General features: G+C 33.4%; 1 protein-coding gene across 5 annotated transcripts in view; it reads left to right on the forward strand.

Moving 5' to 3' along the window:
* The window catches only part of LOC147007759 (dynein axonemal heavy chain 17-like), a 552,046-nt gene that overhangs the window by 402,529 nt on the left and 137,931 nt on the right, over nucleotides 1–11,586 (forward strand). The window lies entirely within an intron of this gene.

The following is an 11,586-nucleotide window of genomic DNA, read 5'->3' on the forward strand; positions in this document are numbered from 1 at the left end:
TCTTTTTACATTTGAGACAATAACTCATTTATTTATGAGAAAAATTCCTGCAGAGTGCAAAAACCTTTTTAGTTTCCAACATGCACATTTGAATCTTAATTTTTAAAACATAAAGAATCCTTAGAAATGCCTTCACTCTCTCCTCCATTTATTTAAGAAAAAAAAGAAAAAAGAAAAACTTGAATTAAAATCCATCTCTTATCAATTTCAATAGTCTTGTCGAAAGTATTGCAAATAGACTTATCAATTCTTTGTTTTCCTCCTCGGTGGGTTGAGTTATTTTCTGTAATACCTCTATTCTTTTTTGAATCTCACTGGTTTCCATATTTTGATATTTATTCATTCTCTCTCTTTCCTCCCTCTCCTCCTTCTCTCTCTTCTCCTTTTCCTCCTTCTCTTTCTTCTCCCTCCCCTCCTTCTCCTTTTCCTCCTCTTCCCTCTCTTCTTCAACTCCTTCCTCATCCCTTACTATTCTTGAATCGCTTACACCCCATAGAATATTATACATATATTCATCAGGATTTCTTGTTATTCCTGTATCCAAAATAATTTTTTTACAACAGGAAACCAATAAAATTTCTTTTGAATTTCTAAAAGAGCCTTACCTTTTCTTAACTTTATAATTTTTTCATTATTTAACATTCTAATTAAATCTAAAGTTGTCGGTTTATCAACATTAGCATAATGCCAATCTTTTATTGAAAATACCTCATTCTTATGTTGTAGAACATATTTATTAAAATACCGAATACCCTTTTCTTGAAGGTATGCTTGAACACAGAAATGATAATTTTCTTGAAGCCTTCTTGCTGTCATTTATGTATTAGAAATATATGTTAGAATAATATTATGGCACGAAACACCTCCCCATCTTCCCATAGTTAAATCATTTTGTATTTCCTTACTTATTATATCATCCTGTTTTTTCTGTTTTCATGATATAAACAAGGGCAAAACCATTATTATATTTACCCTTATTAAATTCTTTTATTTGTTGTTTACTAATCGTAGCCCCACAAAACTCATTCTCGATACCAAGTGGATAATATTCTTCCTTACGAGACTGATTTAATTGTTCCAGGTCTTCGAGGTTAATTTTAAATGACCAATTATACCCTAAATCATTCATATCATACCCCCATTGTTCTATTCTCATACAAACGATACGCCCTTCTTTATAAAAATTTATTTTAATTCGAACTGTGAATTCTGTATGACCTGGAGATAATATCAACACTTCTGTATCTTTGGAATACACAGCCGTTTTATTTAAGTATATATATTGTGATAAATCGCTTAATCTCACCAAGTCATTCGCGTCAGTCGGGCTTGGATAATTTTTTAATTTATAAGCATTTTTCATGTTAATATTTTTGGTTATATTATATTTATGTCGTTCAGCCTGTGCCTTTGTGTAATAATTTGATAAATCAATATCCAGTTCTTGAGATACACCAAAGATAGAACCATCTTTACCAACATAAGTCATTTATATTAGATTAAAAATAATATCATAAAAATTTTTATTTTTGTTGAGTTGAAATAACACATATAGACATAATTGACCACAACACTTGGAATTTAATTCTTGGACTTGAAATGTTTGATAAACACCATTCTGTAAGAATTTTATGACTTCAACAGGTGGTGGAAGACCAAAACTATCAAAATAATATTTGTCTTGACTATTAAAAATACAAACCCAATGAGAACCATTCCCATTATTATCTTCTAAGTTCATAATAATATTCTTTGTATGTTTCGGCACATTTGTTAATTCATCTCTCATACAAATAACCACATTATGAATTTTTAATTTCTTACAATATTTAACAAGTTGTAAATTTGATGTTGTATTCTTTCCAAATTCTTTCAACCACTCATCAATGCTCATTTATTTATTAGAAAGATATACTCCATTCCCTCTTTTCGTTAATTTTACACCTGCTTGTGCTATAGAAGAAACCATATCTCCAACTAACAATCTCGCTTTATCAGGCAGACCTTCAAGTTTTTCAGCAAAATCTACAATTACACCACTTCCACTAATTTGTTTCTCCAACTCTTTGTTATCTCTTTCCAATTATTTTTGAGCCTGGAGTTGAGCCTTCCTTTCGTTGGCAGTTTTCACCGCTGTTGAAATACCACCCGTCAATGCTCCAACCGCACTTAAACCAGCAAATAAAGGAATTAGAAATGGGAGAAATCCTCCACTCGTCTCTCTTATTGAATATTTTTTCAACATTGGTTTTGTCATTTTAATTTTAAGTGAGCCAGTGTCATTCAAGATTTTAACCTGTTCTCTTGTGAGCAAAATATCAATTCTTACTGCTCCTTTTCTCTGAATTGTATTAACGTTAATCGTACAAGGCTTTTGATTTTGAACACAAGATGATAGTTTATGAAGATTGATTTGATTAATATATACCCCAGTTGGTACTTTGCCACTCATTTATTTAACAAAAAATTATGTGAGACTAATCATCACACCATTATCTGTATTAATCTGCAATTCTGTTTCTTCCAAAAGCAAACAATATGTATCAACTTCTTCACTCTCTCCTCTTTCAATGTATAGGGAAGTATCCACTCGATTAGACTTTATAGTTTCCTTTTGAGCGCTCAGGTCAAACGCATAGATTGTATTCAAACTTTTAAATGCTGTCATATCCAAAATAGGTTCTTTATTTCCATTACTTTCACACACCTTTTGGTAAGACTTGTATGCTTCAGCAAAATCATTTTTTTCCCAATTAATTTCCAATCTATCTCGTGGATAAAATGTTCCATCTCGAGAAACGTGAAGTTGTTTCACCTTAGCATTATCACTCAATGCATTATTCTTATCAGTCGCAGTATCACCATCTGGCTTTTTAAAAATGATCCACAGATATCGTGGCTTTCCTTCCAGAACACCCAAATTCCACGTGTAAGTCGTTTGGTTGAGTTTAACGTGTTGACATCTTCTTTTGAGGTATGATACACTGAGTGGTTTCTTTGAGTTAAGTCTTCGATTCAACATCTCTTCTGTTTTAAGATTAGGAGTATATTCACTGATATACCAACTCATCTCCTCAATTACAAATTTATTCTGATCACTGAAAGCATTACCAACACCAAAAAGCAATCGATTCTCATTATCATTCCTTTGTAGTTGAAATCTAATTTTAAGACCATACAGAACTTTATCATGATCACAAAATCCAAATATACCTTTAAGAGGAACTGCCACAGTAAAACTATTTTCTGCTTTTGTATCATCATTATACATTCCTTTCCTTTGAGTATATCCAGGGTCTGTGTTTGTTCCCGTTGACATATCAGAAATAAAACCTTCGACAGACACCTTTCCCATTCTATCACTGAATGTATAGAGTGTAAATTTCATCATTTCAGATACAGCAGAGACATAATCAACCGCTTCAACTTCTTGTGTTCCAATATACAAACGCACACTATCAAACATTTTCCAGAAGAAATCATTTACAAGTGTAGCGTTTGTGTTATTCCCAGCCTTAGTGAATTTAAATTTACACAACAAGAAACTTTCGGAGAGATTCAAATAGGTTTGTTGATTATTTATTTCAAAACTTTTTGTACCATTTGTATTCCAGTCTGTTCCAGTTATTGCATTTACCTTGAAGTAATCTTTTTAGTGGAGTTTGAGATAATAATAGTATCATCCAAATCATAGATACTATCAATTGCTTCCATACTTGTATTTATTTAGGAAAAAAGATGTTAAAACTTTTGAAACCCTGATCCAAGTATTTGAATTATTTTCTGTCGTTCTTGGGGGGACAACTGAGTTTTGCCTTTCTTAATTTCTTTTATTGCTTGTAATTTATGAGATTCCTTCTGAGCATCTTTTATACTCTTTACAGCACCTGCTACATTTCCCACAGCAGAAGCAGTTGAAACAATTAGATCTTTATGTTTAAGAATAGTTGAACCAATACCCATGAGAGTATCAATTATCCCATCTCCTCTAAATTGATGTCCAACACCCCTTTGTCTCTTAGGTTTATAGTATCCTCTACCAAGATACATACCTTCACCCTTGTAGTACGGGGAAAGGAACATCCCATCCCCTGTAATTATTTTATATTTTCCCAAGTCGTGTTTCCTCACAATAACTATCGTATTTATTTATTGGAAAACTTCACGTCGGTGAATTCTGATGGATATAACTTCTCCATTAAAAGAAATCACACGATTATCTTGGTCGGTTATCCTAAAATTTACTCTGTGTATGGTTTTTCCTGACACAGGGAGATAAACCAAATTTTTAGGTTCCATATTGAATTTATAACCAATTGGGGTTGAGTATGCGCTGAATGAAAATATTTTATTTGTTTTTTTTCCATCATTATAAGCACCATCAATCAAATCACAGTGAATTAACACTGAATTTATTCCTGAGGATATTTGAATGACATTATCACTGTAAAACGTCCCATTAGTTTCAATCTTTTTTGAGGAGAAACCCAATAACTCTCAAAATGAATTATCAATTGTGAAATCAACCTTGTCGTTATTTTAACTTTAATCGTTGATTTTGAAGTATGTTTTTGAATGTTTATAACAATATTTTTTGGTTCATCACCCTGTTCTTTCATAAGACGAGCAATTTCGGAAGATATTTGAGAAATCTCAGATGCTCCGGGTGAGACTGTTATCGTTTTGTATCCACTTCCCGGATTATAACTAAACTTGTCATTTTTCTCGGTTATATTAAATAAGGTATTATAAGTTTCCATGGACAATAAAGATGCCTCATATTCTTTTGTTGTGTCAAGTTGTAGTGGGTATGGGAATGAAGATGTGTGGTCGCTTTTTGTGAAATTGAAACTAAGGATTGTGCTTCTCATCTTATTTAATATGAGATAAAATGTCTTTATATTGATATTTATTAATTATTTTCATGTTCATCAACTGGTCTAAAATGGCTGATGCTTCATTAAAACAATTGTTATTTCCAGCCTTCTTACTGCCGAACAACAATAACAGTCTATTAACTAATTGCGATGGGTCATTTGGAAGAAAACTAACACCTGACCCAAGGATACTTAAAGCCTGAATAATGTGTTTCTCCTTCTCATTCTTCCTACTTTTACCAGAAAGAATAACCTTATAATTTAGAGTGTTCAGCAGATCAATATATACTCTATCATCATTATTTTCCATATCCAATGGTTTATCAATATACTTTCATTCATCCCTCACAGTTTAACCTTGTCTTCCATCTTTTGTGAGAAGAAACATTAATCTCGGAGTTAGTTTAACAGGAGGTTGAGCAGAACCCAAGAACCTTAATTCATCAGTAAATATCAATACCTTTTCTTGAACAAGATGAAATATTGCTGGTTGTTCTGTTGGAATGAGTCCTGCTTTGGTTTTTGAATCCGCTGAATATTCATTGTTTTGAAGAGCATTCACAATATAATCAGGGGGTTGATTAATCTCTTCCAGTTGTTGAAATAAACCTTCATCATCATATTCTAATTCTCCTAAATGCTCTAATTCTTCCTCCGTCACTTGATCAAAATCTTTTAACATTTTAAGTTTTTTTAGGAGTATATTCTACTGTGGGAACTGTGGAAACATCTTTCATTTTTTCTTGGGAAGTTTTTAAAAGTGGTTTAAAAAATTTCTCTTGTTTTCTTTCAAATGCTTCTTCGCCCGTTAGTTTCTGTCTGCGTTTCTTCTTTATGTCTTCCTGCTGTTTTACAACTTTTGAAACCAACTCTTGATGTTCCTTAAATCTTCTTGCTCTCTCTTTTGCATCCATTTATTTATTGTAAAATATCATTTAATGAATTGTAAAGATCAACAGGGAAATTTTCCTTTTCTTCATCATTCAAGTAGATGTGTTCAAATAAATCCTTTTCTTTAAATATTTCATCAAATTCTTTATTAACATTAATGCGAGTTGTAATTTCTTCTTCACTAATCCTTGCATCTCTGTTTTTCATACGTTTGCGTTGAGTTTCTTCATCAACATCAAAACCGAATGATAAAATCTTCACTCCGCTCAGATATTTAATAATTTGTCTCGTTCCTTCTGGATTAGTTTCTAATATCCCAACACCACCAGATTTTAGTTTCCTTAACTCACTCTTACAATGTGAATATTTTGTTGTACCAAGAGAAACCTCCTCAAATATTTGTCCTTCATTCCTCAATCGCATATGTTCCTCCACTGAAATATAGTGATAATCTTCACCTTTTACTTCTCCAGGTCTTATTGCTCTAGTTGTTGTTGATACAATGCGTATCACGGAGTGTTTTTTAAGTAAATTTACAATATTCTCATTTGTACTACACAAGAACCTTGATTTATGAAAGTTTTTTCCAGAAGCAGATTTACCCACAAGATTTATAATAATAGTTGTCATTTATATATGTAATTGTTTGTAAAACAAAAAATATATCCCTTAATATCTCATCTTGTTTCACAACAATATATTTATATTTTTCAGTCGTGTGCTTCATGTAATCCTCAAATTTCTTTTTACTACATAATGTAGAACAATTATCTCTCCAAAAATTATTGATATCTATTGAATTTAACTTGAATAAAATAAAAGTATTAGCATTGTTTCTGATGGAACGACGAGGAAGTTGAAAGTACGATTGACTAAGATAAATACAATTACAAGAAGAATGTCTCCCTCTTGTGTAGTAGCTGTCCATTACCGTTTGGTTTCTCTCATTAACACAATCATCAAAGATAACGAGGTTCTTTTTGGATTTATCCAAATCTTGGGGAGACGTTGTATCATCCGTATTATCACTAAGAATACAAGTTATAGGATTTGATTTCTTTTTACATCTCTGTGTATCACAAAATAGTTGAATTATATCTTCAATGTTATAATCATTTAGGTTTTTTTGACGTTTAAATAAACCGATTATATCTTCTTTTTGAAGACCAGCATTAAAACCTTGTGAGAGTAGTTGATACTCTGGTTGAAAACTCGACTTTGTGAAAATTATTAAATTATCATAATCTAAAAAGTTGGGAGTGAGGAGCATTTTTAAAAGTAAGCAGGTTTTTCCACATCCACTTGAACCAACGATGAGACATCTTAATGAATTTGGGAGATTTTTATGGTTGTTAAATTTTATCTTATTTTCCCAAATAGGTAAAAAATCATTCATTTATATATTTGGAAAACAGGTTATTTAATTTATTATTGGCTTTTTTAGAAACTCTATATTTTATCGTAAGTTCAGGTTTAATTTCAAGATAATCCATTATTTTATTTATACAATATCTTGTGTTGATATTTCCCTGAAAATTACATCCATGAATAATATATAACAACAATCCTTTGAACATTTCTCTTATACGTTCAGTTTCTTCCCTTGTAAGGAAAGGTGTGTTATCACCCTCATACTTTACATTCATTTCTCTAATCAATCTTGTAAAGTAATTCATTTTTGGTGTAAATCTAAAAGAATTATTTTCAATTTTTATATTTTTTATTATCATTAATTAGAAGATAATCACAGAATATACATTGTTTATAAGCTTTTGAGTCTGTGTTTAATCCCCGTCTTTCACACGCAGGACAATTCTCAAATTTGTCATATGGAGAATCAGGAAAGTCTTGCATATTTATATAGTAAAACTTTACTTAAACTGAAATTCATCTATACTTTCAGTTGTATATTGGCTCATATTTAATAATATTACCATCGATATCGATATACTTTTTTTCAGTATCAGATTCAACGACAACATTTTTTATATTAAAGGTAATTTTAAAATGATCGTTAACTACTATTGAACGAAATGTCATTTCACCTGATATATTAACATCCTTTATTTCATCAGGATTTACATCTTTAGGGTTGTTGAAAAAAATACAAATTTCTCCTTGCATATTACAGATGGTCTTATCTTTTCTTTCTGAAGCTTCATCCATAAGGTTTTTGTTTTTGATACTTTTTCTTGTTTCATTGCTTTTTCTAGTTTTGAATATATTACCAGAAGGAGAGGAGAAACTTTTGTTGGAGATACTTTAATTGATGTTCTACCAGGTATACTCAAAGCCCTTCCACTGAAGGAAATTGAAGAACTCATCATATCCACCATAATTGTTTTTATCCAATAGTTGTTATATTTATCTTTGTTCAATTTTACATCCTTGACATATTTCTCAGTATCTTTAACAAATGAAGAGATTGATTGAAACTTGTCTTTTGTGTCTTGAAACATTGTATTTATTAAGTGAAAAAGTTGGAGGATAAAATGGTTTTCAGCACAGATTCACCTGTAAAATAAACGAAATTTTCATCAAGAAAATTTTAGTTTAAGCAAAGATTTATTATATAAATATGGTGAATACAACATACTGCGATGTTTGTAATCACGAATATAAACACCTCCGATTAGTTAAACATTATAGAAAACACCTCCGAACCAACAAACACACATTTAATCCATTTCATAAAATATCTCCTCTTGAATTGGAAAGAAAACATTGTGATATCTGTTCAAAGGATGTTTTGAAGAGAAGTTATAATAGACATCTTCAATCACAAAAACACAAGAAAAATGAGTTTAAAGTAAAGGGAGACAATTATATTGAAAACACTGATGGGGCATTTAAAGGGCATATAAAAATAAGGATTTTTCAATTTGGAGAACCCGGTCCATCATCAATACTTGAATCAATTGAAATAGTGAAACCTGATGTTGAAAAAGTTATTAAAAAGACATTAAAAGAAATGAAATGAACTATATCCCCATGAAGTTTGAGGACGATCCGATCAAAATTACTCAAAAAATAAGGGTTTCGTCGACTCCCCTGATTTGCAACAAAGTGACCTTGACCTTTGACCTTCAAAATTTTATGTGCTGAAAGGGACCTCTATAGGCCTCAGATATGCATAGTTACAAAAATTTCCAATGATAACTGTGCTCTGCAGAATTTTTTATACGTGATTACAGACAAAAAAAAAACATACAAATTGACTTTCATATCTTGCAAAAACTTCGTTTTGCCAAGATAATAAATTCCAAGAAATCAAACTGATTAAGAAAGCAATGGAACTCTGGAATACCACATTGAAAGTGCAGCACCAGAAGGAAATGTCAAAATAGCAGATGTGAAGATATAGCATGGGATCTTCCAGGGAGACAGTCTTTCCCCCCTCTTGTTTTGTCTTGCTCTGAGTAACCTCATCAACAATCATGGACATGGATACACCCAAACAACCAATAGAAAAACATACAAAGAATCAGGAAAGGTAACACACCGACGATACGTGGATGGTTTTAAGCTCTTCCTGACCGAGCTGTTGTACCATTTGAAATTCTGGTTGGGTCACAATAACCAAGGCCGAACTGGCCAGAGCCATGACCACCTCACGAGGAGAAACCAACAACGCTACCAAAGCGGACTCAGCAATGGCAACAAAACGAGTTATTTTTCAATTCAACAACAACTCAACAATTCCGGCTCCGCTCCAGACATCGTGACATTCACTAAATCAATGAGTTCCTGTGTTAGTACACAGCACGGATCAGCACGGGAAACTGTCCATCTCCTCCAGGTGAGGAACCCACCTGTGGTGGGGAAGAACCGTCATCAAGAGGAAAGGGCTATAGCACAATCGAGCAAAAGGTCAAACTGATCAAAGTTCAGAACGAACCAAGTGTCATCACATGATCGACTGTAATATCATATTTATTAATTAATAACTATAATATCCTGTAGAGCGCACGGTAGTTGTAGTTTTGAAGAATTTATGTGTTTGAAATGGTCACATTGAGATTTCCGATGGTAAGTCAAGGTGATGATGGTTTAGCGGTGGCGAATGTTGATTGGTGATGGTAAAGGCCCATTCACACCTTGACGTTTTGGCCAGCTTATGCCGATTTTTGGAAAATTTGACTAAAACGCTGGGACACGTCGAATACGTTATGGGTACGTTTTGTATATGTTAAGACCACGCTGAAAAACACTGCCATAAGTGGTAGTACGCTGGCTTTAAACGTTGAACTTTTGGGTTTTCCTCAAATTTTTTCATGCTTGAAATTTTACGACCTATGCCGGCGTATGACTCACATGTTCCGCTACGCTGGCCATAAGTTGTAGGCACGTTATGCGATCGTTGACCTACGTAGAAACACGTTACTTGTAAGTTACTCATAAGACGAAACACGTCGAGGTAATGTTTAGCGTACCCGAAACTTATTTCTAACCGATGAGTAACGTTTTGTCAGCACGGTACACGAACGTTGTTCACACTTTGCAACACGTTACTTGTAAGTACTACTACGACTTCTACTACCACTACTACTACTACTACTACTACTACTACTACTACCAACATCGACATCATTAAATTCTCTTGAACTACTACTTCTACTACTACTACCAACATCGACATCATTAAATTCTCTCGAACTACTACGACTAACATCGACATCACTAAATTCTCTCGAACTACTACTGCTACTACTACTGCTACTACTACTAATACTACTACTACTACTAACATCGACATCACTAAATTCTCTCAAACCAATACTAATACCAACATCGACATCACTAAATTCTTTCGAACTACTACTACTGCTACTACTACTACTGCTACTACTACTACTAATACTACTAATACGAACAGTGACATCACTAAATTCTCTCGAACTACGACTACTCCCAACATCGACATCACTAAATTATCTCGAACTACTAATACTGCTACTACTACGACGACTCACATCGACATCACTAAATTCTCTCGAACTACTACTACTACTAGTAACATCGACATCACTAAATTCTCTCGAACTACTACTACTACTACTACTACTACTACTACTACTACTACTACTACTATTGCTACTGCTGCTGCCACTGCTACTGACATTGAAATCTACTCAACATGGAGTCTGGAACACTGACGGGTTCCTCTTGTGAAGCCCATTTGTATATACCAATTCCCCTAAACGCTGCCAATACGCCATTATACGGTAGCTGTAAGTTAGAAACACGTTCAGTAAGTTCTGTGGTCGTCTGGAAGACGTCAATCAAATTCGTCTCCATACGCCAATGTGCGTTTGAGATACGTTACACATAGGTTCAAAGCATGCTACTCACAGCTTCAAAGCACGCTACTCATAGGTTCAAAGCACGCTACTAATAGGTTCAATGAACGTTACTCGTAGGTTAAAAATTAAGTTTCGGGTATGCTAAACATTACCTCGACATGTTTCGACTTATGAGTAACTTACAAGTAACGTGTGGCCGACGTGTGTAAACGATTGCGGAGCGTGCCGAGAACTTATGCCAGCGTATGCGGAACTTGTGAGCCATACGTCGAGTACGTCGTAAAATTTTCAGCATGCTTGAAATTTCACGACGTACCAGACGTACCACGTAATATGCTAGCGTACTTCATTGTTTTTCAGCGTGCTCCTAACGGATACACAACTTATCCATACGCTATTCGACGTGTCCCAGCGTTTTAGACACATTTTTCAGAGGTCGGCATACGCTGGCAAAATCGTCAAGGTGTGACTGGATGTTGACACTTCCAATTTTCAGGCGGTATGATTTAAATCGG

The sequence above is a fragment of the Eptatretus burgeri genome, chromosome 26 (genome assembly GCF_056783735.1).
Source record: "Eptatretus burgeri isolate ZD-2024b chromosome 26, Ebu_testis_v1, whole genome shotgun sequence".
NCBI classification, from domain to species: Eukaryota; Metazoa; Chordata; class Myxini; order Myxiniformes; family Myxinidae; genus Eptatretus; species Eptatretus burgeri.